This window comes from Ranitomeya imitator, chromosome 4 (genome assembly GCF_032444005.1).
Source record: "Ranitomeya imitator isolate aRanImi1 chromosome 4, aRanImi1.pri, whole genome shotgun sequence".
NCBI classification, from domain to species: domain Eukaryota; kingdom Metazoa; phylum Chordata; class Amphibia; order Anura; family Dendrobatidae; genus Ranitomeya; species Ranitomeya imitator.
Genome location: NC_091285.1, coordinates 650,495,555 through 650,521,707, shown reverse-complemented (window position 1 = coordinate 650,521,707; position 26,153 = coordinate 650,495,555).

Here is a 26,153-nt window from a genome sequence, read left to right as displayed (position 1 = left end):
ACTATGAGAGGCCCTGTGCCAGTGACGTTGCCAATGAGTATTCCCCCCCCCCACCTGATGAAGGAACCTGCACTTTCATCTGCACCTTCCTCTTTGTCCCTGTGTAAGGTGGTATGGTATGCGGGAAGGGGAACCTGACTTTCAGCAGGGTCACATTTTGGCTGTGTAGCGTGCACTGGGAATGTAGCGTTCTGGGTCAATGTACCAGCAGACTCATCTATCACTGGCTGGGCAATGGGCAGGATGAGGAGGAAACACAGATATAGACCCAAATAATAAAGTGGGCTAAATGCAGTTCAAAATTGGTAACAGGACTAACCAGGGGGCATTGCTTTGTTCAGTGGAGTAAAACTGTAATGAGAGGCTGACACAGTGAGTAGGCTCAAATCAGTAAGTAGGCTAAATGCAGTTCAAAATTGGTAACAGAAGTAAACAGGCGGCACTGGTTTGTTCAGTGTAGGACAACATCAAGGAGTGGCAGACACCGTTAGTAGGGCCAACAAAACAAGTAGGTCAAATGCAGTGTTATATTAAAAACAATTTAACGAGAGCCTGAAGATAGAAGCTAGAGAAAGGCAACCTGGAGAACACCTTGGAGCGGAAGACACCGTTTGTAGAACCCAGACCCAACTTGTAGGCCTAATGCAGTGTTGTTTCAACAACTACTTAATGAGAGCTTCAAAGATAGAAGCATGGGAGAGGCAACCTGGAGAACACCTTGGAGCGGCAGACACCGTCCCTACAACCCAGACCCAACTTCTAGGCCAAATGCAGTGTTGTTTCAACAACTACTTAACAAGAGCTTGAAGATAGAAGCTAGGGAGAGGCAAGCTGGAGAACACCTTGGAGCGGCAGACACCGTCTCTACAACACAGACCCAACTTGTAGGCCTAATGCAGTGTTGTACTTAACGAGAGCCTGGAAATGGAATTTCAGGACAGGAAACCTGGAGAACAGCACGAAGCGGCATACACCGTTAGTAGGCCCCAACCAATCTAGTAGCCCCTCTGCAGTTGTTCGATTAAGAAACTATTTAACAAGAGCCTGAAGATTGAAGCTCAGGAAAGGCAACCAGGAGAACACCTTGGAGTGGCAGACACTGTTAGTAGGCCCCAACCAAACTAGTAGCCCCACTGCAGTTGTTTGATTAAAAAACTATTTAACAAGAGCCTGAAGATTGAAGTTCAGGAAAGGCAACCAGGAGAACACCTTGGAGCGGCAGACACCGTCTCTACAACCCAGACCCAACTTGTAGGCCTAATGCAGTGTTGTTTCAACAACTACTTAACGAGAGCCTGAAAATGGAATTTCAGAACAGGAAACCTGGAGCACAGCACGGAACGGCATACACCGTTAGTAGGCCCCAACCAAACTAGTATCCCCACTGCAGTTGTTCGATTAAGAAACTATTTAACAAGAGCCTGAAGATTGAAGCTCAGGAAAGGCAACCAGGAGAACACCTTGGAGCGGCAGACACCATCTCTACAACCCAGACCCAACTTGTAGGCCTAATGCAGTGTTGTTTCACAACTACTTAAAAAGAGCTTCAAGATAGAAGCGAGGGAGAGGCAACAGAGAGAACACCTTGGAGCGGAAGACTCAGTTTGTAGACCACAACGAAACTTGTGGCCCCAATGCAGTTTTATAATTCTGACAAGTTGAAAATCAGCCTTTTTTTTTTTTTTTTTTTAGAGGAGGATAGCTGTATTAAGTGGCACAGACAGACACTGCTAGTAGGCCTTACACCACAAAGTAGGCTCACTGCAGGATGAAAAAAAGTTACATGGGTACACGGTCAGCATTGGTGTGCTCAGCGGAGGACAATTGGAAGGAGGGACCGCAGACAGACTTAGTAGGCCTAAAATAAAAAAAATTAGGCTCAATGCAGTTTGAATTATCTTGCAGGGGTACACAGGCAGCATTGGTGTGGTCAGCGGAGGATGATTGGAAGGAGTATCTGACACAGTTAGTACTCCCAAAAAATAAATAGATGTTAATGTCTCGCAAAACAACAAAACCAAAAAACAAAAGGGTGGCATACTTAGGTACAGGGGTGGGCTCCTCTGCTGAGTTTCAGACATAGTAATTTGACGCTAAGTATTTACTGGTGTCAATATAGGACACTGACCCTGACTATTTTAACTAGCATCATACATGTCAACAAATTGGTATTGTCAGTGCCAGGCATTGAAGGATGTCAGCGCATAGACTAAACATTGGTGGAGCTGTGAGAGATAATTTTGCAAGTGGTAGAACAGTGTTTGAGCAGGGGGGGGGGGGGGAAACTCGCTTGTGGCCGGCGGTACAGGCCCAGGGCTCCTCATGTTACAACGGTGTGTCTGACATTGGTTGCGCGCCACCACCGCCAGAGACACTTTATTGTACTATGAGGGACCCAGTGGCAGTGCCGTCGACCAAAAATGGGCACTCCCACCTCTTCAGACAAACGGCAATCTCACGGGTGCTTGCGCCAGGTGGCGAGACCACAGCCCCGTGGGGGGAGTTAGCCTATTTAGGGAGGTGTAAACATGTCGTATGCTGGACAAACAGCTGCTGCAATTTAAGAGATTGGAACAGTCAGTAAGACCAGTCCACAAGCGAGACCTTTTTATAGGAAAGCTAAGTGTCAGCCGGGAAAGGTGGGGCAAAATAATTCGAAATCCATGAGTGGTTCATTTTAATGAAGGTTAGATTATCAACATTTTGGGTAGCCAGACGAGTCCTTTTTTCGGTCAATATTGAACCAGCAGCACTGAATACTCTTTCTGATAGCACACTAGCTGCTGGGCAAGCAAGCTCCTGCAATGCATATTCTGCCAATTCTGGCCAAGTGTCTATTTTGGATGCTAAATAATCAAATGGGAATGACGGTTGAGGGAGAACATTGATAAGGGATGAAAAATAGTTAGTAACCATACTGGACAAATGTTGTCTCCTGTCACTTTGAATTGATGCTGCAGTACCTGTCCTGTCTGCGGTCATTGCGAAATCACTCCACAACCTGGTCAGAAAACCCCTCTGTCCAATGCCACTTCTGATTTGTGCAACTCTAACACCTCTGCCCTGTTGCCCCCTGCAGCTCGTGTGAGAACCATCACCGGCGCTGTGTGCTGGGAATGCCTGAATCAAACGGTCTACAAGAGTTGCTTGTTTGGTTGCTAATATTTGTTTGAGGTTCTTATGTGGCATGATATTTTGCAATTTGCCTTTATAGCGAGGATCAAGGAGGCAGGCCAACCAGTAATCGTCATCGGTCATCATTTTAATAATGCGTCGGTCCCTTTTGAGGATACGTAAGGCATAATCCGCCATGTGGGCCAAAGTTCCAGTTGTCAAATCTGCGGTTGTGCTTGGTTGAGGGGCAGTTTCAGGCAAATCTACGTCACTTGTCTCCCTCAAAAAACCTGAACCCGGCCTTGCCACGCCACCAGTTGCTATTGGCCCCGGAGAAGCTTCCTCATTCAAAAAATACTCATCCCCATCATCCTCCTCGTCCTCCTCCTCTTAGCCCGCTACCTCGTCCTGTAGACTGCCCTGACCAGACAATGGCTGACTGTCATCAAGGCTATCCTCTTCCTCGGCAGCAGACGCCTGCTCCTTTATGTGCGTCAAACTTTGCATCAGCAGACGCATTAGGGGGATGCTCATGCTTATTATGGCGTCTGCACTAACCAGCCATGTGCATTCCTCAAAACACTGAAGGACTTGACACAGGTCTTGTACCTTTGACAAATGCACACCTGACAATTCCATGTCTGCCATCCAACTGCCTGCCCGTGTATGTGTATCCTCCCACAAATACATAACAGCACGCCTCTGTTCGCACAGTCTCTGAAGCATGTGCAGTGTGGAGTTCCACCTTGTTGCAACATCGATGATTAGGCAATGCTGGGGAAGGTTCAAAGACCGCTGATGGTTCTGCATACGGCTGGAGTGTACGGGCGAACGGCGGATATGCGTGCAAAGTCTGCGCACTTTGAGAAGCAGGTCGGGTAACCCCGGATAACTTTTCAGGAAGCACTGCACCACCAGGTTTAAGGTGTGAGCCAGGCAAGGAATGTGTTTCGGTTGGGAAAGGGAGATGGCAGCCATAAAATTCCTTCCGTTATCACTCACTACCTTGCCTGCCTCAAGATGTACAGTGCCCAGCCATGACTGAGTTTCTTTCTGCAAGAACTCGGACAGAACTTCTGCGGTGTGTCTGTTGTCGCCCAAACACTTCATTGCCAATACAGCCTGCTGACGCTTGCCACTAGCTGTCCCATAATGGGACACCTCGTGTGCAACAGTGGCAGCTGCGGATGGAGTGGTTTGGCGACTGCGGCCTGTGGACGAGCTCTCACTTCTGCAGGAGGACTAGGAGGAGGAGGAGGGGGGGCAAACGCCTACAGCCAACTGTTTCCTAGACCGTGGGCTAGGCAGAACTGTCCCAATATTGCTGTCCCCTGTGGACCCTGCATCCACCACATTAACCCAGTGTGCCATGATGGACACGTAACGTCCCTGGCCATGCCTACTGGTCCATGCATCTGTTGTCAGGTGCACCTTTGTACTTACAGATTGCCTGAGGGCATGGATGATGCGGTCTTTTACATGCTGGTGGAGGGCTGGGATGGCTTTTCTCGAAAAGAAGTGTCGACTGGGTAGCTCGTAGCGTGGTTCAGCGTAGTCCATCAGGGCTTTGAAAGCTTCGCTTTCAACTAACCGGTAGGGCATCATATCTAATGAGATTAGTCTAGCAATTTTGGCGTTCAAACCCTGTGTACACGGATGCGAGGATAAGTACTTCCTTTTCCTAACGAGAGTCTCATGTAGGGTGAGCTGGACTGGAGAGCTGCAGATCGTGGAACTAGCGGGGGTGCCGGTGGACATGGCAGACTGAGAGAGGGTTGGAGATGGTATTCTTGCTGGTGCCCTACATGCAGTGTTTCCTACTACGAAACTGGTGATTCCCAGACTGCTTTGGCCTGGCGACGAAACCTGCACATTTACTGCAGGTGGTGCGGGAAATGGTGGGCTTACAGTGAGGGAAGGGATGTAGCGTTGCTGACTAGCCTCATTGGCCGAGGGTGCTACAACCTTAAGGGACGTTTGGTAGTTAGTCCAGGCTTGCAAATGCATGGTGGTTAAATGTCTACGCATGCAACTTGTATTTAGACTTTTAAGATTCTGACCTCTGCTTAAGGTAGTTGAACATTTTTGACAGATGACTTTGCGCTGATCATTTGGATGTTGTTTAAAAAAATGCCAGACTGCCCTCTTTCTACTATCGGATACCTTTTCAGGCATTGCAGACTGAGCTTCTGTAACCGAATGTCCACGCTGTCCTACAACTGGTTTTGGTTTTGCCACGCGTTTTTGGCCAGATACGGGCCTGGCAGATGGAACCTGTTGCGATGTTGATGCCTTCTGCGGCTCCTCTTCCTCCGCTTCAGAACTACTGCCGCCTGCACCCTGTTCCCCCAATGGCTGCCAATCGGGGTCAACAACTGGGTCATCTATGACCTCCTCTTCTATCTCGTGTGCAACTTCGTCTGTGTCACCGTGTAAGCCGGTGGTATAGCGTTCGTGACGGGGCACCATAGTCTCATCAGGGTCTGATTTTGGAACAGTACACTGCGAGGGCAATGTTCTGGTCTGAGTCAAAGGAACAGCATAGTAATCTGGCTGTGGCTGTGCATCTGTGCACACCATGTCCGATTCAACTTGTAATGGGCATGGCCTGTTAACTGTTTCACTTTCTAACCCAAGTACGGTATGTGTAAAGAGCTCCATGGAGTAACCCATTGTGTCGCCTGACGCATCCTTCTCTGTTGTTCTTGGTGAAGAAGACAAGGAAGCGACTTGTCCCTGACCGTGAACATCCACTGACGACGCGCTGCTTTTACATTTAGCAGTTTCAGAAGAGGAGGCGAAATAGCTAGAGGCTGAGTCAGCAAGGAAAGCCAAAACTTGTTCTTGCTGCTCCGGCTTTAAAAGCGGTTTTCCTACTCCCAGAAAAGGTAGCGTTTGAGGCCTTGTGTAGCCAGACGCCGAACCTGGCTCAACAACTCGAGACTTTGGTGCTATATTGCTTTTCCCACGACCACCTGATGCTCCACCACCACTACCATCATTACCAGCTGGCAATGACCGCCCACGGCCACGACCTCTTCCACCAGACTTCCTCATTGTAACCAAACTAATGGTATTTGTTACTGTAAAACCAGTTAAAAGGTGAACTCAAACTTCTGTTGGATTTATATATCCCTTTATAGGTGGGTGAGACTGCAGGGAAAATCAGGCCCAATGTATAACAGTACACAGCTTCAGTGGCAGACAGATATGCCACTAACAGGACTGACGCTGATGCAGACACTACCAATAAAAATCTCCCCCTTTTTATTTTTTCTGGGAGAATATTGCAGAAATGTGGCCCACTCTTATACAGTATATGTTTTGTGGCACAAAATTAGAGACAGATGCCACACACAGCACTGGCAATGAGGCAAAATTGCCAATCTTAATCTCCCACTATTTTTTTTTCTGGGATAATTTAAAAAAAAAAAAACTGGCCCAGTATTACACACTAGGTTTAATGTGGCACAAAATTTGAGACAGGTGGCACACAGGAGTGGCACTGAAGCAGAAATGCCAATCTTAATCTCCCACTATTTTTTTTTTCAGGGAGAATTTAAAAGAAATCTGGCCCAGTATTACACACTAGGTTTAATGTGGCACAAAATTTGAGACAGGTGGCACACACAGGAGTGGCACTGAAGCAGAAATGCCAATCTTAATCTCCCACTATTTTTTTTTTTCAGGGAGAATTTAAAAGAAATCTGGCCCAGTATTACACACTAGGTTTAATGTGGCACAAAATTTGAGACAGGTGGCACACACAGCACTGGCACTGAGGCAAAATTGCCAATCTTAATCTCCCACTATTTTTTGTTTATTTATGGGAGAATTGGCAAGAAATCAGGCTCGCTGTTAGACTGTATGTTTTCTGTGTGAGAAAATGAGACACAGATGCCACACACAGGACTGCCACTGATACAGATTTGCCAATTTTAATCCGCACCCTGAGAAATTGCGCTTTTCGCGTAATTGAAACGCGACTTTGGCTCGAAAGTCGCGTACCGCATGGCCGACCCCACACAGGGATCTGGTCGGGTTTCATGAAACCCGACTTTGCCAAAAGTCGGCGACTTGTGAAAATGACCGACCCGTTTCGCTCAACCCTACTCAACACTACTCGCAAGCTTAAATCTATTTTTCTGTGATTTTATGTGATAAACCAAACAAAGTATAAAGTATTTGTGAAGTGTAATGGAAACGATACATGGTGTCATGATCCGTTCTGGGGTTTTTGTCCTGTCTGCCCTTTTTTTGGGCGGATCATGTCAAGGGTTAACTTTGCTCTGCCTCGTTCTGGGATCAGGCTTGCTATTTAGCTCTGATGCATCCTGCTGGTGGCGTCAGCTATAGTTCTGCCTTCGGCGTGTGTACCTGACTCTGGAAGATGTTGATTTGTCCTGCTGTGATCCCTGACTTGCCCCGTGTCTGTTGACTCCCTCTCTCTGGCCTTTCCCAGTGTTTCCCTGTTAGTTGGTTTGATTCTCTGGTTTTTTACTCGGCTTGTATTTGGAGTCGCTTCTGCCTTCTGTCTTTGTCTTTTCCGCTTTCGACCATTGCTGAACCCTCTGGCTTGTTCCTGACCACGTGTACTGCTGCACCTTCTGGTACTTCTGCTTCTGACTGTTTTTTGACTCGGCCTGTCTGACCACTCTGTCACCACTTGGTGGTGCCTGTGCTGCTGCTCAGTGGTGCTGCTCTGTGTGTGCCTACTAGCTTCCCTCACAAGCTCCCCCTGGTGGAGATTGCGCTATACTGCACTGCAGCAGCAAGACACATTGTTAGGGCTAGCTGAACACACCAAATAATTAGGAAGATGGTATAAAGTGCATTTGGAGCCCGGGGTCTACTGTGCAGAGATGGAACCTGCTGCGGAGTAATGACGGACTATATGGAGGTATAATGTGGATACACACACGGATTAGCTTCACCCGGTATGAAGATAGCGAACCCTGTTGCGTTACAGGGCCGTGGTACCGCACAAAGAGCGCAAGCAAGGAGTCACAGAACTCTATCCCAAGACTCAGGGAAAGAGTTCCTCTAGACCTCGGGTATAATACATACCCTGATTCAGCAGACAATATTCCTGCCTCCAGACAGCAGTGACAGGAGGTCGCACTGTCAGATTACAAGCAGTGATTTAGTGACTTTGCTCAGAGCCCATGCTGATCGCTGCTGTATGTGACTGTGAAACCTGATCCTACAGTAATCACTAGGGTTGAGCGACCTTGACCTTTTTAGAGTCGAGCCGTGTTTCGCGAAACCCGACTATCTTAAAAGTCGAGTCGAGTGGAATCGGCCGATTATCGCGAAAAGTCGGGTATCGACCGAAACACGAAACCCAATGCAAGTCAATGGGGGAGCATAGTCGGCAGTGAGTGGAGGCCAGGAAAACACCTACACTGCCCATTTTAATGGCAAAAACATCCATTCTTGTTACAGAAGCTTGTCAATCGTAATTTAGCTTATAATAATTGGAAGGCATTTGAAATTGGGGGTCATTTGGCTAAAGTTGTGGGGGGTAGGGCTGGTTCAAGTAATTAGTGGGCCCAGTAAATCTGGACTACGTCACGGCAGTGGAGCAGGGAGAGGTAAGTATTTCAACTTTGCAAGTGCTGTGATCCTGAGCAAGCGGGGGGGCCCACTCGTTGGCATTGGCACTGGCACAGGGCCCCTCAAAGTACAGCGGTGTGTTTGCACGGCGGGGGCGCCTCCCACCGGCAGCAACACTTTTGCGTACTATGAGAGGCCCTGTGCCAGTGACGTCGCCAACTAGTATTCCTCCCCCCACCTGATGAAGGAACCTGCACTTTCTTCTGCACCTTCCTCTTTGTCCCCGTGTAAGGTGGTATGGTATGCGGGAAGAGGAACCTGACTTTCAGCAGGGTCACAATCTTGCTGTGTAGTGTGCACGGGGAATGTTGCGTTATGGGTCAATGTACCAGCAGACTCATCTATCACTGGCTGGGCAATGGGCAGGATGAGGGGGAAACAGATATGGGCCCAAAGAATAAAGTGGGCTAAATGCAGTTCAAAATTGGTAACAGGACTAACCAGGGGGCATTGCAGTGGAGGACAACTGGAATGAGAGGCTGACACAGAGAGTAGGCCCAAATCAGTAAGTAGTCTAAATGCAGTTCAAAATTGGCAACAGTAGTAAACAGGCGGCACAGCTTTGTTCAGTGGAGGAGAACAGCAAGGAGTGGCAGACATGGATAGTAGGCCCCAACCCAACTAGTAGGCCAAATGCAGTCTAACATTAACAACTACTTAACGAGAGCCTGAAAATGGAATTTCAGGACAGGAAACCAGGAGAACAGCAAGGAGCGGCAGACACTGTTAGTAGGCCCCAAACCAACTAGTACGCCAAATGCAGTTGTTTTATTTAACAACTATTTCACAAGAGCCTGAAGATAGAAGCTCAGGAAAGGCAACCTGGAGAACACCTTGGAGCGGAAGACACCGTCTCTACAACCCAGACCCAACTTGTAGGCCTAATGCAGTGTTGTTTCAACAACTACTTAACACGAGCATGAAGATTGAAGCAATGGAGAGGCAACCTGGAGAACACCTTGGAGCGGAAGACGCTGTCTCTATGACCCAGACCCAACTTGTAGGCATAATGTAGTGTTGTTTCAACAACTACTTAACACGAGCATGAAGATTGAAGCAATGGAGAGGCAACCTGGAGAACACCTTGGAGCGGAGGACACCGTCTCTACAACCCAGACCCAACTTGTAGGCCTAATGCAGTATAGTTTTCAACAACTACTAAACGAGAGTAGGAAGATCGAAGCAATGTGGACGAAACCTGGGGAACACCTTGGAGTGTAACACACCGTCTCTCTACACCCCATACCCAATTTGTATGCCTAATGCAGTGTAGTTTTCAACAACTACTAAACGAGAGTAGGAAGATCGAAGCAATGTGGACGAAACCTGGGGAACACCTTGGAGTGGAACACACCGTCTCTACACCCCAGACCCAAAGAGTAGGCCTAATGCAGTGTTGTTTTCAACAACTACTAAACGAGAGCATGAAGATTGAAGCAATGGAGAGGCAACCTGGGGAACACCTTGGAGTGGAACACACCGTCTCTACACCCCAGACCCAACTTGTAGGCCTAATGCAGTGTTGTTTTCAACAATTACTTAAGACGAGCATGAAGATTGAAGCAATGGCGAGGAAACCTGGGGAACACCTTGGAGCGGAAGACACCGTTAGTAGGCCGTAGCGAAGTAGTAGCCCCAATGCAGTTGTCAAATTCCTATAGGCTGCAAACCAGACTATTGACGCTCAGCTTTTTTAAAAGGAGGACAGCTGTATTGAGTGGCGCAGAGAGACACAGGTAGTAGGCCTTAAACAAAAAAATTGCCTCAATGCAGTTTAAAAAAGGTTCCAGGGGTACACGGGCAGCAGTGGTCAGGTCAGTGGAGTACTAGTGGAAGGAGGGACCGCAGACAGGCGTAGTAGGCCTAACATAACAAAATTAGGTTGTAGGCACTTTAAAATTGGTTCCATGGGTACACGTGCAGCAGTGGTGTGGTCAGCGGAGGACAATTTGAATTAGGGACTGCAGACAGACTTTGTAGGCTGTCCCCTGTGGACCATGCATCCAACACATTAACCCAGCGTGCCCTAATGGACACGTAACTTTTTGTGGACATGTCTACTGGTCCATGCGTCTCTTGTCAGGTGCACCTTTCTACTGTTTGATTGCCTGAGTGCTATGACAATGCAGACTTTTTCATGCCGGTGGAGGGCTGGGATGGCTTTTCTCGCAAAAGAAATGTCGACTGGGTAGCTTGAACCGTGGTACAGCGTAGTTCATCTGGGCTTTCTAAATATAAAACAAAGAAAAAAAGGAGGCTCCATGCACTTTCAGCTGGGTTCCAGGGGTACACAGCCAGCATTGGTCTGGTCAGTGGAGAACTATTGGAAGGAAGGACCGCAGACAGGCTTCGAAGGCCTAACATAAAAAAATTGGGCTGTAGGCACTTTTAAATAGGTTCCAGGGGTACACGGGCAGCAGTGGTCTGGTCAGTGGAGGAGTAGTAGAAAGAAGGGACCGCAGACAGGCTTCGAAGGCCTAACATAATAAAATTGGGCTGTAGGCACTTTAACATTGGTTCCAGGGGTACACGGGCAGCAGTGGTCTGGTCAGTGGAGGAGTAGTAGAAAGAAGGGACCGCAGACAGGCTTCAAAGGCCTAACATAATAACATTGGGCTGTAGGCACTTTATAATTGGTTCCAGGGGTTCACGGGCAGCAGTGGTCTGGTCAGTGGAGTAGTAGTAGAAAGAAGGGACCGCAGACAGGCTTCGAAGGCCTAACATAATAAAATTGGGCTGTAGGCACTTTAACATTGGTTCCAGGGGTACACGGGCAGCAGTGGTCTGGTCAGTGGAGGAGTAGTAGAAAGAAGGGACTGCAGACAGGCTTCGAAGGCCTAACATAATAAAATTGGGCTGTAGGCACTTTAACATTGGTTCCAGGGGTACACGGGCAGCAGTGGTCTGGTCAGTGGAGGAGTAGTAGAAAGAAGGGACCGCAGACAGGCTTCGAAGGCCTAACATAATAAAATTGGGCTGTAGGCACTTTGAATTCTCTTGCAGGGGTACACAGGCAGTGGGCACCATTGGTGTTGTCAGCGGCGGCCGATTGTAATGAGTGTCTGCCAGTTAGTAGTCCCAAAAAATCAATACATGTTAATGTCTTGCATTACAACAAAAAGAAAAACCAAAAGGGTGCAATCATTAGGTACAGGGTTGGGCTCCTCTGTGTAGTTTCAGACCTAGTAATTTTGCACAAAGTATTTACTTGGGTAAATATAGGACACTGCCCCTGACTATGTTAAGTACCATCATACATGTCAACACAATGGTATTGTCAGTGGCAGGAATTTACGGATGTCAGCGCATAGACTAAACATAGGTGTAACTGTGAGAGATAATTGTGCAAGTGGTAGAGCAATGTTTGAGCTGGGGGTGGGTGAACTCTCTTGTGGCCGGCGGTACATGCCCAGGGCCCCTCATGTTACAACAGTGTGTCTGACGTTGGGTGCGCACCACCACCGCCAGAGACACTTTATTGTACTATGAGGGACCCAGTGGCAGTGCCGTAGACCAAAAGCGGGCACACTCACCTCTTCAGACAAACAGCACTCTCACATGTGCTTGCGCCAAGTGGCGATACCACGGCCCCGTGTGGGGAGTTTGGCCATTTAAGGAGGTGTAAACATGTCGTATGCTGGACAATCATCTGCTGCAAATTACGAGATTGGTAAAGTCATTCAGAGTAGTCCACAGGCAATACCTTTTCATAGGAAAGCTAGGTGTCGGCCGGGCAAGGTGGGGCAAAAGAATTTGAAATCCAGTTGTGGTTCATTTTAATGAAGGTTAGATCATCAACATTTTGGGTGGCCAGATGAGTCCTTTTTTCGGTTAATATTGAACCTGCAGCACTGAATACTCTTTCTGATAGGACACTAGCTGCCGGGCAAGCAAGCTCCTGCAATGCATATTCGGCCAATTCTGGCCAGGTGTCTAATTTGGATGCCCAGTAATCAAATGGGAATGACAGTTGAGGTAGAACATCGATAAGGGATGAAAAATAGTTAGTAACCATACTGGACAAATGTTGTCTCCTGTCACTTTGAATTGATGCAGCAGTATCTGTCCTGTCTGCGGTCATAGCAAAATCACTCCACAACCTGTTCAGAAAACCCCTCTGTCCAACGCCACTTCTGATTTCTGCACCTCTAACACTTCTGGTCTGCTGCCCCCTGATGCTCGTGTGAGAACGATCACGGGCGCTGTGTGCTGGGAATGCCTGAAGCAAACGGTCAACAAGAGTTGATTGTTTGGCTTCTAATATTAGTTCCAAGTTGTCATGTGGCATAATATTTTGCAATTTGCCTTTATAGCGAGGATCAAGGAGGCAGGCCAACCAGTAATCGTCATCGTTCATCATTTTCGTAATGCGTGTGTCCCTTTTGAGGATACGTAAGGCATAATCCGCCATGTGTGCCAAAGTTCCAGTTGTCAAATCTGCGGTTGTGCTTGGTTGAGGGGCAGTTTCAGGCACATCTACTTCACTTGTGTCCCTCAGAAACCCAGAACCCAGCCTTGCCACGCCACCAATTTCCAGTGGCCCCGGAGAAGCTTCCTCATTAAAAAAATACTCATCCCCATCATCCTCCTCGTCCTCCTCCTCCTGTTCGCCTGCTACATCGTCCTGTACACTGCCCTGACCAGACAATGGCTGACTGTCGTCAAGGCTTTCTTCTTCCTCGGCTGCAGATGCCTGCTCCTTTATGTGCGTCAAACTTTGCATCAGCAGACGCATTAGGGGGATGCTCATGCTTATTATGGCATTGTCTGCACTAACCAGCCGTGTGCATTCCTCAAAACACTGAAGGACTTGACACATGTCTTGTATCTTCGACCACTGCACACCTGACAACTCCATGTCTGCCATCCTACTGCCTGCCCGTGTATGTGTATCCTCCCACAAAAACATAACAGCCCGCCTCTGTTCGCACAGTCTCTGAAGCATGTGCAGTGTTGAGTTCCACCTTGTTGCAACGTCTATGATTAGGCGATGCTGGGGAAGGTTCAAAGACCGCTGATAGGTCTGCATACGGCTGGAGTGTACGGGCGAACGGCGGATATGTGAGCAAAGTCCGCGCACTTTGAGGAGCAGGCCGGATAACCCCGGATAACTTTTCAGGAAGCACTGCACCACCAGGTTTAAGGTGTGAGCCAGGCAAGGAATGTGTTTCAGTTGGGAAAGGGAGATGGCAGCCATGAAATTCCTTCCGTTATCACTCACTACCTTGCCTGCCTCAAGATCTACTGTGCCCAGCCACGACTGCGTTTCTGTCTGCAAGAACTCGGACAGAACTTCCGTGGTGTGTATGTTGTCGCCCAAACACTTCATAGCCAATACAGCCTGCTGACGCTTGCCAGTAGCTGCCCCATAATGGGATAACTGGTGTGCAACAGTGCCAGCTGCGGATGGAGTGGTTTGGCGACTGCGGTCTGTGGACGAGCTCTCGCTTCTGCAGAAGGACGAAGAGGAGGAGGAGGAGGAGGAGGAGGAGGGGGTGCGAACACCTACAGCCAACTGTTTCCTAGACCGTGGGCTAGGCAGAACTGTCCCAAAATTGCTGTCCCCTGTGGACCCTGCATCCACCACATTCACCCAGTGTGCCGTGATGGACACGTAACGTCCCTGGCCATGCCTACTGGTCCATGCATCTGTTGTCAGGTGCACCTTTGTACTCACAGATTGCCTGAGTGCATGGACGATGCGCTCTTTAACATGCTGGTGGAGGGCTGGGATGGCTTTTCTCGAAAAGAAGTGTCGACTGGGTAGCTCGTAGCGTGGTACAGCGTAGTCCATCAGGGCTTTGAAAGCTTCATATTCAACTAACCGGTAGGGCATCATCTCTAACGAGATTAGTCTAGCTATGTGGGCGTTCAAACCCTGTGTACGTGGATGCGAGGATAAGTACTTCCTTTTTCTAACCAGTCTCATGTAGGGTGAGCTGGACTGGAGAGCTGGAGAGCTGGAGATCGTGGAACTAGCGGGTGTGCCAGTGGACATGGCAGACTGAGAGACGGTTGGAGACGGTATTGTTTCCGCCTGTGCCCTAGATGCAGTGTTTCCTACTACGAAACTGGTGATTCCCTGACCCTGACTGCTTTGGCCTGGCAAAGAAACCTGCACAGATACTGCAGGTGGTGCGGAAAATGGTGGCCTTACAGTGATGGCACGGATGTAGCGTTGGTGACTAGCTTCATTGGACGAGGGTGCTACAACCTTAAGGGACGTTTGGTAGTTAGTCCAGGCTTGCAAATGCATGGTGGTTAAATGTCTATGCATGCAACTTGTATTGAGACTTTTCAGATTCTGACCTCTGCTTAAGGTAGTTGAACATTTTTGACAGATGACTTTGTGCGGATCAATTGGATGTTGTTTAAAAAAATGCCAGACTGCACTCTTTCGAGCCTCGGATCCCTTTGCAGGCATTGCAGACTGAGCTTTAACCGGATGGACACGCTCTCCTCCAACAGTTTTTGACTTTGCCACGCGTTTTGTCCCATCTACGGGCCCGGCAGATGGAACCTGTTGCGATGTTGATGCCTGCTGCGGCCCCTCCTCCTCCGCTTCATAACTACTGCCGCCTGCACCCTGTTCCCCCAATGGCTGCCAATCGGGGTCAACAACTGGGTCATCTATAACCTCCTCTTCTAGCTCGTGCGCAACTTCGTCTGTGTCACCGTGTAAGTCGGTGGTAGAGCGTTCGTGATGGGGCAACATAGTCTCATCAGGGTCTGATTCTGGATCAGTACCCTGCGAGGGCAATGTTGCGGTCTGAGTCAAAGGACCAGCATAGTAGTCTGGCTGTGGCTGTGCATCAGTGCACTCCATGTCAGATTCAACTTGTAATGGGCATGGCCTGTTAACTGCTTCACTTTCTAAGCCACGCGCTGCTTTTACATTTACCAGTTTCAAAAGAGGAGGCAAAAGAGCTAGAGGCTGAGTCTGCAAGGTAAGCCAAAACTTGCTCTTGCTGCTCCGGCTTTAAAAGCGGTTTTCCTACTCCCAGAAAAGGGAGCGTTCGAGGCCTTCTGTAGCCAGACGACGAACCTGGCTCCACAGCTCCAGACTTAGGTGCAATATTTTTTTTCCCACGACCACCTGATGCTCCACTATCACTACCATCATTACCAGCTGACAATGAACGCCCACGGCCACGACCTCTTCCACCAGACTTCCTCATTGTTTTAAAAACGTAACCAAAGTAACGGTATTTGTTGCTGTCAAACAACTTACATGGTGAGCTATAACTTCACTATGATTTAGATATCCCTTTACAGGTGGGTGAGACCGCAAGGAAAAACAGGCACAATGTTAGGGTTGAGCGAAACGGGTCGAAATTTTTCAAAAGTCGCCGACTTTTGGCAAAGTCGGGTTTCATGAAACCCGACCCGACCCCTGTGTGGGGTCGGCCATGAAGTCGGCGATCTTTTGAATCTGGAATCGGAATTCCGATACCGATTCCCGATATGTTTAAGATATCGGGAATTGGTATCGGAATTCAGATTTAAGTGTAAAATAAAGAATTAAAATAAAAAATATCGCAATACTTACCCTCTGACGCGCCCTGGTACTAACCGGCAGCCTTTCTTCCTTAGGCTGGGTTCCCATTGCGTTATGGGACCGCGTTAAACGGACAGCGTTGCACGGCGAAATTAACGCCGTGCAACGCGGCCGTTAACGCGCCCATTCACGCTAATGGGAACGCGCTTCACTAGCGCGTGCCATGTTCGGCACGCGCTAGCGACGCGCCGGTGATTCCTGGCGCGCCGCGGACGCTGCTTGCAGCGTCCGAGGCACGCCCGCGGTCCGTTCCCCGCTCTCGCAGATCGGGGATCTGCAAGAGCGGGGACGTTACCGCGACCCCGACCGCAGCCCCATAGAAAACATTGCGTTAGCGCAATCCGCTAGCGCTAGCGCTAAACGGATTGCACTAACGCAATGTGACCCTAGCCTTAGAATCAGCCTTCCAAGACCTTGCGGTGACGTCGCGGCTTGTGATTGGTCGCGCGGCGGTCACATGGGCGGCCGCGCGACCAATCACAAGCCGCGACGTCACCGAAGGTCCTGGAAGCGCTGATTCTTAGGAAGGACCTTCGGTGACGTCGTGGTAAAGTCGCGGCTTGTGATTGGTCGCGCGGCCGCCCATGTGACCGCTGCGCGACCAATCACAAGCCGCGACGTCACCGCAAGGTCTTGGAAGACTGATTCTAAGGAAGAAAGGCTGCCGGTTAGAACCAGGGCGCGTCAGAGGGTAAGTATTGCGATATTTTTTATTTTAATTCTTTATTTTACACTAAAATATGGATCGCAGGGCCTGAAGGAGAGTTTCCGCTCCTTCAGACCCTGGGAACCATGGAAACCCAATGCACTGCATTGGGTTTCGCATTTCGGCCGACCCCGACCCCGACTTTTTTATAGGATCGGCCGATTTCACTCAACCCGACTTTTGAAAAAGTCGGGTTTCGTGAAACCCGACCCGATCCTATAAAAGCAAAGGTCGCTCAACCCTACACAATGTTACACACTCTGTTTTCGGTGGCACCAAATGAGAGAGATGCCACACACGCAGGACTGTCACTCAAGCAGAAATGTCAATATTGATCTCCCACTTTTTTTTTTTATTTTTTCAGGGAGAATTTAGAAACCAAATAAAAAAAATGATTTTTCAGGGAGAATTTAGAAACCAAATAAAAAAAAAATAGGCTTTCTATGGCCCACTATTTGAGAGAGAGAGATGGCACACCCAGGAGTCAAGACTGGCACACAAGCAGAAAGGGCAATATTAATCTCCCACTGATTTTTTTTATTTTTTCAGGGAGACTATAGAAACAAAAATTTAAAAAAAATGATTTTTTCAGGAAGAATTTAGAAACAAAATAAAAAAATATATATTTTTTCAGGGAGAATTTAGAAACCAAATAAAAAAAACAAATAGGCTTTCTATGGCCCACTATTTGAGAGAGAGAGATGGCACACAAGCAGAAAGGGCAATATTAATCTCCCACTGATTTTTTTTTATTTTTTCAGGGAGAATTTACAAACCCAATAAAAAAAAAAATAGGCTTTTTATGGCCCACTATTAGAGAGAGAGAGATGGCACACCCAGGAGTCAAGACTGGCACACAAGCAGAAAGGGCAATATTAATCTCCCACTGATTTTTTTTTATTTTTTCAGGGAGAATTTACAAACCCAATAAAAAAAAAGGCTTTCTATGGCCCACTAGTTGAGAGAGAGAGATGGCACACCCAGGAGTCAAGACTGGCACACAAGCAGAAAGGGCAATATTAATCTCCCACTGATTTTTTTTATTTTTTCAGGGAGACTATAGAAACAAAATAAAAAAAAATGATTTTTTCAGGAAGAATTTAGAAACAAAATAAAAATAAAATATTTTTTCAGGGAGAATTTAGAAACCAAATAAAAAAAAAAAAAGGCTTTCTATGGCCCACTATTTGAGAGAGAGAGATGGCACACCCAGGAGTCAGGAGTGGCACACAAGCAGAAAGGGCAATATTAATCTCCCACTGATTTTTTTTATTTTTTCAGGGAGAATTTACAAACCCAATAGAAAAAAAAAATAGGCTTTCTATGGCCCACTATTTGAGAGAGAGAGATGGCACACCCAGGAGTCAAGACTGGCACACAAGCAGAAAGGGCAATATTAATCTCCCACTGATTTTTTTTATTTTTTCAGGGAGACTATAGAAACAAAAATAAAAAAAAATGATTTTTTCAGGAAGAATTTAGAAACAAAATAAAAACAAAAAGATTTTTTCAGGGAGAATTTAGAAACCAAATAAAAATAAACAAATAGGCTTTCTATGGCCCACTATTTGAGAGAGAGAGATGGCACACCCTGAAGTCAGGAGTGGCACACAAGCAGAAAGGGCAATATTAATCTCCCACTGATTTTTTTGTTATTTTTTCAGGGAGAATTTAGAAACCCAATAACAAAAAAAAAAAATAGGCTTTCTATGGCCCACTATTTGAGAGAGAGATGGCACACTCAGGACTGGCACACAAGCCCAAAGACCAATATTAATCTCCCACTGTTTTTTTCAGGGAGAATTTTTAAACCCCACAAAAAAAAACAGAAAAATAAAAAGGCTTTCTATGGCCCACTATGTGAGAGAGATGGCACACACAGGGATGGCACTCTAGCAGAAATGCCAATCTTAATCTCCCACAACTTATTTTTTTAGGGAGAAAAAAAAAAAAAAGGGACTGTCCTACATTTACTATCTCCCTGCAGTAATCTCAGCCAGGTATGGCAGGCAGCAATAAGGAGTGGACTGATGCACAAATTAAATAAAAAGTATGGACAAACAAACAAGATAGCTGTGCAGAAAGGAAGGAACAACAGGATTTGTGCTTTGAAAAAAGCAGTTGGTTTGCACAGCGGCGTACACACAGCAATGCAGCTATCAGGGAGCCTTCTAGGGCAGCCCAATGAGCTACAGCGCTGAGGAAAAAAAAATGTAGCTTCCACTGTCCCTGCAAACAAAAGGTGGTGTTGGACAGTGGAAATCGCTACAGCACAAGCGGTTTGGTGGTTAATGGACCCTGCCTAACGCTATCCCTGCTTCTGACGAAGCGGCAGCAACCTCTCCCTAGGCTCAGATCAGCAGCAGTAACATGGCGGTCGGCGGGAACGCCTCTTTATAGCCCCTGTGACGCCGCAGAGAGCAAGCCAATCACTGCAATGCCCTTCTCTAAGATGGTGGGGACCAGGACCCATGTCATCACGCTGCCCACACTCTGCGTCCACCTTCATTGGCTGAGAAATGGCGCTTTTCGCGTCATTGAAACGCGACTTTGGCGCGAAAGTCACGTACCGCATGGCCGACCCCACACAGGGGTCGGGTCGGGTTTCATGAAACCCGACTTTGCCAAAAGTCGGCGACTTTTGAAAATGAACGATCCGTTTCGCTCAACCCTAGTAATCACCACAGAGCTGAGGGACCACATGAGTAAATCACAGCACTGAGGGGGTCTCAAGGGGTGTTTAGGAGAGACATTCCAGAACAACAGAGCAATGCACGGCATTATTCACTGCTGTACACCCTCTGGGCACTTCATAAAGGGGCTGCAGAGGCAGAGGGCCCCCTTTCTAGGTGGGGGCCCCAGGCGTCTGCCTGGTCTGCCTGTGCCAAACGCTGGCCCTGCATGGTGTCCTCGGGATGCAGTGAGTGACAGAACAGTCGCTCTAAAGATTCAGGAACCAGACACCCGATCAGTTGCAGTGGCGTGCCTATGGAATTTCCTCCAGGTGTCACCCATTCAGGGTGATTACATGGCTATTTAGCTGGCTGAGAATGGTCAGACCACTGCCAGTCATAGCTCTGCTCGGTGATGTGTATGGCTTGAGCTTAGAGTTGTGCTATTTTGATCTTTTCTGCTTAACCTCAAAGTGTGCCTTTTTACTATTCATTTGTATTGCCCATTTGCCCTTGATATACTCTGACCTCAGACTTTGCCCTTTGACCATTCTTTTGTCTTAATCATTTGCCTTTGGCGTGCTCTCTTGGTATTTGACCTTGGACTCCTTGACTCCTTTTTTTCATGGCTAGTCCATGAGTAGTGACTCAACATCACAATGAAACTTCGTTTGAGAATCCAAATGCATGCTTGGATACTTAAACAAAGCGCCATCATGGGGGAAGAGACTGCGTTTACTGCTACATCCCGTGCTCCCTCACTGAAATGAAGCATCATTAGCGACATTCGTTTCAGAAGCTGGGCTAGTGTCTGCGTGATATGCAGAGTGACAGTACACTCTGTCACCAGCGCAGACCAGTAGTAACGAGCACACTGAGTGCATGAATACAGGTGTACAAAGAATAGTGCTGCCCCCACAAGTGACATCATTTACAGGGATGGCACTGGTGGTCTCTGCACGTATCGTTACCACAGATTGAACAGTGACAGAGCAGGGACTAGACCAGCCCCCGAAACAAGCGTCACTGATGAGGCTGAGTTTCACGGAGTGGGTAGGGGCTGTGTCTGTGACCATGGTCTCTGCTCGCTGATAACACTTCGTTTAAGTATCTCCACATGCATTGGGCTTCTCAAACTAAGCATCATCAAAAAGGAAGTTGCAAAAGTAAAGAAAAGCAGTTTGATAGTGTAGTTTGGGAGGGACAGAGAATTTTTTTATTTAAAGTATATTAGAAAATAGTTTAGATTATGGCATTTAGGATGAAAAATTATTATTATAATATAATAATAGACAGACACAACCAATACAGGCCATATGTACATGTATATATTGTATAATATTTTTCAAATACTTGTCCTAAATCTAGCCATGCATCTTAACGCTGACACAAATTCTTGGTTCCTTAAAGTGTAAACAAATGGGTTTAACATTGGAACAATTGCCACATAGAGCAATGAAAGAATTTGATCTTGTTCCTTTGTATCAATAGATTTTGGTTTAATATACAAGAAAAGAACTGGTCCATAAAATAATATTACTGTGGTTAGGTGAGAGGTACATCTGGAAAAAGCTTTAAAACGTCCCTCAGTGGAACATATCTTTAATATGGTGGATATAATAAAAATATAAGAGGTGATAGTAAGGGAAAACGGTACACAGGCAAATAATATATCCTCAATTATCATAATGATTTCTCTGCTTCTAGTGTCACTAGTGGTAATTGCATATAAAGCATTCAGGTCACAGAAGAAATGGTCAAGTGTATGAGAAGAACAAAAAGATAATTTGGAGACAAGACATGAATACATTATTGAGTTCATAGATGACATCATCCAGGAGAATGTGGCCATTGACACGTACATTGTCCTATTCATGATCACAGAATACCTCAGGGGAATACAAATGGCAACATAACGATCATAAGACATGGAAGTAAGAATTAAAACATCACAGACAGCAGCAGTAAAAAAAAAGTACACCTGAGTAATGCAGCCAGGAAAAGACAATCGGTTATCTTGTGTTGCAAGTATCGACAAAAATTTTGGAACTGTGCTAGAGATAGATATGACATCGGCCATGGATAGATTACTTAGGAAGAAATACATCGGTGTATGTAGCTGGTGTACTACACAGATAACAATTATGATTATTAAGTTTCCTGTTACAGATATAAGATATATTAGTAGAACGACAATAAAAATGAATGATCGTCCCCTTTCTGATGTAGAAAAAGGTGAAATTCGGAAATGAGTTCCTGTAATGTTTGGACACCCATCCATCCTTGGTGGCCTAAAACAGCCTAGATGGAATAAGACTCCTAAATCGTATTGTTATCTGCAAAAAATAAATGATTTATATTAAAGCTTGTACAAAATTTAACAATTTTAATAGTTTTCATAATTGATTATATTTAAATAAATATTTTTATATTGTTTAATTTTTATAAATTATATTTATATCATATTCTTTACATTTCTTACTTTTAGAACTCAAGTATACTAACCAATGGCTTCCCAATATTTCTCAACTTTGGCTTTACAATGTTTGCCAAAGTGAATGGCAAAACTAAAGTATTGTTGTAAATTTAGTTTGTCTTTCATTCACCTTTTGAATTTAGTATAACATTAAAATTAGCACAAAGGAATCATTTATATTACTAAATCAAGATTAGCCTAGCCAGAAAGAGTCCTGTGTAGCCTATAATCAATCTTGTTTAAACTACCATCACAACTGGGGCTGCCTCAATTTATAAAGATGTACAAATTGTTTTTTTGCATCAATCCCAACAATAGCTCAATGGAGCTGATGCAGTTTTAGGGATCAGTCCTTCACTCCAAGGATTAAATGAAAAAAATTGCCCAAAAATCTCCTCTCCGTTACGACATTGAGCAGAAATGAGAGAGAGCTCAACAAACTCTGAGTGCTCGTTTCACTTCACAGCAGACGAGGAATGTGTTTCCAAACTCAGAATTTCACCCTACAAATGACGGCTTCATAGAATCATAGAATGTTAGAGTTGGAAGGGGCCTCAAGGGTCATCGTCTACAATCTTCTTCCGAGACTCATCTGAATCGGAACATTTACAGGTCTCTATATTGCTTCACTATGGATTTCTACTGCACTGGGACTGATTTCTAGGAAACCAAGGACTCTGTCCACATTATCCTTTATCTGTATTAGGCAGTGAGCTCTCTCCCGTGTCTACCCAACGTTGTAGTGAAGTGGGGGTTTTTTTTTTGCAAATTTTCCTTATTTTATGATGCACATTTCTTTTTAAATTAAAAAAATATTTTACTATAATAAAAATTATAAAAAGAACAGGCTGTGTGAATACTTCCTAATTCAGATAGCGTGAAATTTCTGAAAAATATTAGCTTTAGATAATTTACCAATATTTAACTAATAATAATAGCATTGATTAATAATAATCAATTACTAATCTTCTTAAATCAATGCATTCTTTATTAATTAAAATTAAATCTGCTTAGTAATTTGATTTTTGACACCAGTGATCAGATGTTATCATTGTGAGAGATGTAAGTGGCTGCTACCATTTATATTAACATTTACATTGTTCAACAAATGTATTATTCGCACCAAACTACCCAAACTATGCCTTCATTGACCTTACTATTTGTACTGTGGCACAGTCATGCTAAAACACAAAGGGACCAATTCCTGAAAAATAATCATATAGCATTCTTTCCTCCATCAAACTTTACAATTATTACAATGCAGTCAGGCAGGCAACGTTCTCCAGGCATTCATCAACCCCAGTCTCGTCCATGAGATAGCAGATAGAGAATGGTAATCCGTCACTCCACAGAACTCATTTCATCTGCTTGAAAGTCCAATGGCGAAGGCTTTACACCGCTCTATCTGATAATTGGCATTGTGAATGGTGAGGTATGGCTTGCATGAAGTCACTTAGCCATAATAACCCATACTACAAAGTTCTCAACATTGTTTTTGTGTTGATATTAATGCTAGAGGAGGTCTGGACTCTGCAGTTATGGAGTCAGCATAGTATTGGTGACTTTTCTGTCCTCTCCTCCTCAGCACTTGGTGACCCCACTCTGTAACTTTACAGGGTCTCCACTTCGTGGCTGAGTTGCTTCGGTTCTTTCCACTTCTCATTAATATAATTCACAGGTGATGGGGGAAGATTTAGGAGGAAGAAATGTCATGAACAGACTTGTTACCCTGGTGGCTCCTATTACAGGACCGCGCTGGTATCAGTGAGCTCTTTACCACCATCAGTTCTGTCACATGTTAGTAAAGACAGATGGCAGGATTTTAAAAATGAGAAAGAGTGAAGAACCTAAATTCAATGATTGAGAGGTCTGTCCCAATACTTTTGTCACTATAGTGTAAATGGAGCTGTAAACTTTTGCAGGAAATATATTCTTCTGTAGTAATCAGCAATTGACTGTTTAAAAAAGATTTTCAGCAGTAGATACATGTATTAAAAGAAAAAATGTACAACTATAAAATAAAGAAGTATGTTGATACAGTGGTGAAAACAGCAAATTAAATCTCACTGATAGATATAACCGGCCCAACTAACTCTATATATCAATGGATTTACTGTCTGCTTTCTTATTTAACCCCTTAGTGACAGAGCCAATTTGGTACTTAATGACCGAGCCAATTTTTGCAATTCTGACCACTGTCACTTTATGAGGTTATAACTCTGGAACGCTTCAACGGATCCCGCTGATTCTGAGATTGTTTTTTTCGTGAGATATTGTACTTCATGTTAGTGGTAACATTTCTTCGATATTACTTGCGATTATTTATGAAAAAAGCGGAAATATGGCGAAAATTTTAAAAATTTTGCAATTTTCAAACTTTGTATTTTTATGCCCTTAAATCAGAGAGATACAGTTAGGGCCAGAAATATTTGGACAGTGACACAATTTTCGCGAGTTGGGCTCTGCATGCCACCACATTGGATTTGAAATGAAACCTCTACAACAGAATTCAAGTGCAGATTGTAACGTTTAATTTGGAGGGTTGAACAAAAATATCTGATAGAAAATGTAGGAATTGTACACATTTCTTTACAAACACTCCACATTTTAGGAGGTCAAAAGTAATTGGACAAATAAACATAACCCAAACAAAATATTTTTATTTTCAATATTTTGTTGCAAATCCTTTGGAGGCAATCACTGCCTTAAGTCTGGAACCCATGGACATCACCAAACGCTGGGTTTCCTCCTTCTTAACCCCTTACCGGCATCGGACGTACTATACCATCCGATGCCGGCTCCCCTGCTTTGATGCAGGGCTCCGCGGTGAGCCCGCACCAAAGCCGGGACATGTCAGCTGTTTTGAACAGCTGACATGTGCCCGTAATAGGCGCGGGCAGAATCACGATCTGCCCGCACCTATTAACTAGTTAAATGCCGCTGTCAAACGCAGACAGCGGCATTTAACTACCGCTTCCGGCCGGGCGGCCGGAAATGACGTCATCGCCGACCCCCGTCACATGTCCGGGGGTCGGCGATGCGTCTCCATTGTAGCCATAGAGGTCCTTGAGACCTCTATGGTTACTGATTGCCCGTCGCTGTGAGCGCCACCCTGTGGTCGGCGCTCACAGCACACGTGCAATTCTGCTACATAGCAGCGATCAGCAGATCGCTGCTATGTAGCAGAGCCGATCGTGCTGTGCCTGCTTCTAGCCTCCCATGGAGGCTATTGAAGCATGGCAAAAGTTAAAAAAAAAAGTTTAAAAAAATGTGAAAAAAATAAAAAAAACATAAAAGTTTAAATCACCCCCCTTTCGCCCCAATCAAAATAAATCAATAAAAAAAATATCAAATCTATGCATATTTGGTATTGCCGCGCTCAGAATTGCCCGATCTATCAAATAAAAAAAAGTATTAACCTGATCGCTAAACAGCGTAGCGGGAAAAAAACTCGAAACGCCAGAATTACGTTTTTTTGGTCGCCGCGACATTGCATTAAAATGCAATAACGGGCGATCAAAAGAACGTATCTGCACCGAAATGCTATCATTAAAAACGTCATCTCGGCACGCAAAAAATAAGTCCTCAACTGACCCCAGATCACGAAAAATGGAGACGCTACGAGTATCGGAAAATGGCGCAATTTTTTTTTTTTTTTTTTTTTTTTAGCAAAGTTTGGAATTTTTTTTCACCACTTAGATAAAAAATAACCTAGTCATGTTTGGTGTCTATGAACTCGTAATGACCTGGAGAATCATAATGGCAGGTCATTTTTAGCATTTAGTGAACCTAGCAAAAAAGCCAAACAAAAAACCAATGTGGGATTGCACTTTTTTTGCAATTTCACCGCACTTGGAATTTTTTTCCCGTTTTCTAGTACACGACATGCTAAAACCAATGATGTCGATCAAAAGTACAACTCGTCCCGCAAAAAATAAGCCCTCACATGGCCAAATTGACAGAAAAATAAAAAAGTTATGGCTCTGGGAAGGAGGGGAGCGAAAAACGAAC